A 5,895-nucleotide genomic window follows, 5' to 3' on the forward strand; every position below is an offset into this window, starting at 1 on the left:
AAACTTTGACAGTTTCTGATTAACATGCAAAAACCGCGTCCAGTTATCGTGTCTTAATAATTTGTTAGGCTATTTACATCTGAAGTTGTAAAGGTTTCATGTAGACACCCTGTATTTGCCTACGTATACATGAATTTTACTTATAACTACATAGTATCTGTCTACATGGTTTGGTTGAGAGAGGAACAGAAATTAAGGCTGTTTGAGAATAAGGTGCTTAGAAAAATATTTGGGGCTAAGAGGGATGAAGTTACAGGAGAATGCAGAAAGTTACACAACGCAGAACTGCACGCATTGTATTCTTCACCTAACACATTAATTAGGAACATTAAATCCAGGCGTTTGAGATGGGCAGGGCATGTAGCACGTATGGGTAAATCCAGAAATGCATATTTGTTGGAAGACCTGAGGGAAAAATACCTCTGAGGAGGCCGAGACGTAGATGGCAGGATAATATTAAAATGGATTTGAGGGAGGTGGGATATGATGACAGAGACTGGATTAATCTTGCTCAGGATAGGGACCGATGTCGGGCTTATGTGAGGCAGGGTTCCTTAAAAGCCATTTGTAAGTAAGTAAGTAAGTAAGTAAGTAAGTGAATATATATTTATAAACCTACTTACCTACCTCTCTACCAAGCTTATGAATATCTATCTATGCAACTACATATGTATCTACTTAACCACTATCTATTAATCTATATACCTATTTATTATTTACCTGATTTTCTATTTATCTACCAAGCTGACCACTCTACCCACCAGTGTAACTACTAACGTATCTAGCTACATACTGTAACTTATATATACCAACCCACTATCTACTTATTACGTAGCTCTCTTTCTTTCTACATAGGCCTACCTATCTACCAAACTGCCATTATCCCCTATACAACGACATATCTACCTATCAAGCAGCGTTGTTTCCCAACCCACTACTTATCTATCTACCTACCTACTTCTCACATACCTAACTTCCTTCCTATCAGTCTATCTACATATGTACCAACTACCTATCTACGACAGATGACGAAATCTGGTTTCGAAAGCCAACTACAAAGACTGGAGGGATCATCGTGTTTACCACACGATACCTCCATTCTGGTTGGATGATCGTTCACCTCTGTTGAGGCATGTGGACGTGAGGCCAGCACAGCTGGTCGGCCTTAGCTCTCCCTCTATGGGCTGTCGCGCCACGAGCTTAATTTAATTAAATATGAAACATTTATATACCAGTGACACTACAAATATTGTATAAATGTCTTAAGAATCTGTCGATTATTAGCGACGGTGACAGTCACAGACTGTGCAACGGATAGAGATTTTTGGACCTCGCGCTTGTCTACTTTCCTCGAATGAAATCGAACCCAGATTCAGTGGATTGATAGTCGCACGCGCTGTAACACAGTACAAAAGCATATTTATCAAATAAGACTGTTCTATTGTCCGTCTGTTGATTTTCTTTGCGTTGCCGCTTGTTCATCACGTGCTAAGGCAGTGTTGACACAGCAGGAAGGATCGCCTTACAAACATGCAACAATGAAGCAGTGCCGTCTGCAACAGCGTCATCGTCTTTATCTTGCGAAACTGGAAGTGCCAGCAGTTCTTTCAAACTACAGCAAAGGAACTGTCGCTTCCAAGATGAGCAGAATCTTAAGAAAAAGCTTCAACATGTCCAAGTGTCTGGTGAGTCACGTTACACCTAACGTCGGAAATTAGAGTAGGGTAAACATTGGTAATTTCGTGGCAGTGGTTATTTCGTGATACTTTTTCTTTGCTCTTTCGTGAACTAACCAATGGTGTTACGAGATTCAGATTTCCGCCAAGGGATTGCATATGTTGTCCATTTTCCAGAAATATACAGCTACGCTTTGTGTGACTATTGTAGCTGCTTCAGTGAGCTTTTATCTTTGGAGAGAGCAAGCTAGCGTCGACTTCTCAGACGTACAAATTTTGTGGATGTTTTTAATTACATTACAGGTTTATTACTAAAGGTAAGCATATAATATTTGATACAAAGATTTATTATATCTTAATGAAATTTTACGAAATGTTTTCGGAATTTTAGATACAGCTGTAGTCGCCATATAGGCTTAGCTTTACTGATAGAAATCTTAGCTGTTTGAGGCGAAATTTTGTTGAGTATCAAGCGTTACATTTTACACTATTTTAAAAATTGTATTACAATACGAATTTTAGAAATCTGAAGATAAGATGTGATAACAAAAAAGAAAAGGGGGACGCAATGGGTTCAGTGTACCTTCTGTTTGATTTGTTATCATGCTAAGTGTCAATGATAAGTGCTAGATGACTTATTTGCAAGAATTGTGACAGAAGATGAAATATGGCTCCACCATTTTGGACCAGAGACAGAGGCAGACAATGGAGTGGCATCATGCAAATTCACCAAAGAAATAGAAATTCAAAAGTGCACCTTCGGCAGGAAAAGTTATGGCTACTTTGTTTTTCGATTCAGAAGGACTCTTGCTTGTGGACATCATGCCACACGGAATCACCATTAATTCTGACGCGTATGTGGCAACTCTCAAGAAACTTCAAGCTCCACTGAGTCGTGTTCGACGACATCGGGAGAAGCAGGATATTCTGCTATTGCACGACAACGCACAGCCATATGTCAGTCACAACACCACAGACCAGATCACAAAATTCGGATAGACAACACTGAAACATCCGCCTTACAGTCCTGAACTGGCACCATGCCATTACCATCTCTTTGATAAACTGAAGGATCCCTTCGCGGAACGAGGTTAGAAGATGACTCCCTTGTGCACGCTGCTAAAGAGTGGCTCAGACGTGTTGGTCCAGACTTTTACCGTGCTGGTCTACAGGCCCTCGTTTCTAGGTTACGTACGGCAGTTGAAAGGGACGGGGATTATGTGGAAAAGTGACATTTTGTTTCTAAAGGATGTATCTACATTCTGTGAAAATAGCAAAGCTGTAGGATAAAAATATAATTTTTAAACAAATGTTATGCATTACTTTTGGAGTTACCCTAGTAATATAGGCCATGGTAAAGTCCGTAATAAAAGTGTTCACCCTTTCAGGGCAAAGAAGATCCCTTTTCAATTTCAATTTTTACTTTGATTTCATTCTTATTATGTGTTGATATGTATTTCTATGTTTTCTTGCTATGAATATTAGACGAAATTACTATGTTTGAAGTCTTGTAACAATAAATGAGAATTTCATTTGACTTTAATCAATTTTTACACAATTCTTCTACCTCTCACGAAATTATCAATGTAATATCACGAAATTACCAAGGTTATCACGAAATAACTAACCTTTTAGCTTAAGTTGTAAAAGTGGTTTTTGGCACTTGTTCAAGAACGTGTCCAATCTTTTATGTCTCCAGATTTGAACAGCAAATTATCGTCTTTTAATTGAAAAAATCGGAATAAGGATATATTTACACATTTGCATTTTAAATTAATTTTCATGAAATTAACACGAAATTACCAATGTTTACCCTATCGGTATTGATTTCTTATTCTGTCCAAAAATTAAATAATATAAAATATAGTTTCTATATATCAAATAAACATTAAAATTAACTTAACAAGAGAAGACCACAGGAAGAAAAGGGAGAATGGCACTTTTTTGTGAAAATTGAGATAATGGTAAAAATTGGAAGTTTATGATTAGACGACAATAAAACATATTGAACATATCGATTACTAGATTAACCATCTTTCAAATTGCATGGTGGTATTTATCATTTGTAACACACTTCTTAAATAAATTAGTTTTGAACTTTAAATTAGCTCTTCTGAAAATCTTGACATTCCCCCTTTTTTTCCTGTAGTCTTCATTAGAGTTTATAATAGCCTGCTGTTTTATCAGAGATGTCTATGTCGGTTTCACTAGCTATTCACCGCTGTTAATAATAGGCTACAGTATGTTCTAAATTCAATGAATTGTGTAAAATAAGAGCTCTACATTTAAGCATATCTGATATTAAATGTAAACTTTTTCTTATTAAAATATTGAAGATAGTCGATTTAAAAAAAAAACATCTGGTAGATGAGAGTCTGGCTGGACGGAAGAGAAGGCCTACTGGCCTTAGCTCTGTAAGATTAAATAAATAAATAAATAAATAAATAATAAGTAAATAAATAAGTAGATAAATAAATAAATAAATAAATAAATAAATAAATAAATAAATATCTATACCTGTCTCTCTCGACATATATATATATATATATATATATATATATATATATATATATATATATATATATCCATTCATCCATCCATTCATCCATCCATGCATGATGTGTGTTAAGGACAGAAATCGTTATTTTATGTTATCGTCTACGAATTCATGCCATCACATGTGTTTCAACACGTGCTTTGTTTTCTACTTGACAAATCTAACAAATGTGTATTCTGTTAACAGGCATTCCTAGTTCTGGTGTGTATTGAGTATAAAAATCGCTGGATGCAGGAATCTGGGGGGTACTGCGGAGCTCCTGAAAAATAGAGTTCCTACGATTCACCTGCAAATTCCTCGAGCTCTTGCACTTCTAATACCGAAAGAAGAATCTTCATATAAGTAGTTTGAGTCTCCTTGCAGCACACCCAGTTTCAACAGCCAGTTAACACATTTTTGCAAACATGTTGTCATACATGACGCACAGATTGTTCTGATTTACAAGTGTGAAGATTAAAACACAACCAATTATCACTGCTATATAGCATGTCAATGGCTAAGAAGTGACAACTTGTATCTACAAAAATTGTCATTTAGTTTACATTGTTATTCAGAATAAGCGCGTTATATTCCCAAAATTGGACAGTTAACTAATATTTTGTCTTCGCGTAGAAGATCGTCGGTTTACAAGCAAAACACATCAGACAAAAATATTACGTCTGAGAAAAAGGCGTTTCAAAAGTCTTGACAAAACTGAATCCTCAAAATATAATTTTAGTAAATTATTTCTGTTTATGTGTATTTTATTTTCCAATTCTAAGTTTATACAGATACATTATATGTACGATACATTAGGCTATATACGCCTTTTTTATCAGAAGTTATATTTTTGTCTTAATGTGTTTTACTTGTAAACTGACGATATATAAAAAGTTGGCGTATTTTCAAATAAATTAATTTTTAAAACAGTTTTCTGATTCGCCTGCAAATTCACAGATCGAAGTTTTACTTTTTATCCATCGATGTATTTTTCTTGCCTACAATTTTTATAACCCTATCATGAGTTTGTAATAAGGTAATTCGGGGGAAGACGCCACATCTAAGGTATTTCTTGGCTATACATCTCAAACCTGAAGTGATAAGCCAATACAAACAAATTTATCGTATTTTTCAATTATAATTTGGTCTGTATAATGATTGGTTCCTTTGCAAGTGCGTATATTGTTAACAATTTTTCATGTTAAAAAAACTCGCGTCAGGGTGGCATCTTCCCCCATATACACGGGGAAGATGCCACTTGTTATGGGGTAAGATGCAACAACATAGTAAATGGCATACATAAAATAAACATTGGAATATTTTATGTGTATTTTATTACAACTACAGAGAAACATCTATGGATTTAATTATAAACTTGTTTCATGATTATTTTGCAAAAATTGATTAATTAGGATACAATTCTGAATGTTAGTACGAGCCTGCACCACATTTCATACACTGCAAATTATCACCACTCCAATCTTCGTGCAAGGATTTCTTGCATGCGGTGTACTGAATTCAGTCACACTTGGCCTGTCTTAGCGTAAAAGTGTCCAGAAGAAACAACAAAAATCATCTTCCTCATCTAAACTATTACCACTGTCATCGTGACTAATTTCGTCAACAGAAGAAGAAGAAGAAGAAGAAGAAGAAGAAGAACTTACAAGTCTCTTTTTCTTTCTT

General features: G+C 35.4%; 1 long non-coding RNA gene across 1 annotated transcript; it reads left to right on the forward strand.

Moving 5' to 3' along the window:
• The first annotated feature begins 1,586 nt into the window (after window positions 1-1,586).
• On the forward strand, window positions 1,587-5,494 carry LOC138693406 (uncharacterized). Its single transcript, XR_011330298.1, has 2 exons — window positions 1,587-1,685; window positions 4,420-5,494. It is a non-coding gene; the product is annotated as an uncharacterized lncRNA (long non-coding RNA).
• The last annotated feature ends 401 nt before the right edge of the window (window positions 5,495-5,895 follow it).

The sequence above is a fragment of the Periplaneta americana genome, chromosome 17, assembly GCF_040183065.1.
Source record: "Periplaneta americana isolate PAMFEO1 chromosome 17, P.americana_PAMFEO1_priV1, whole genome shotgun sequence".
Lineage (NCBI taxonomy): Eukaryota > Metazoa > Arthropoda > Insecta > Blattodea > Blattidae > Periplaneta > Periplaneta americana.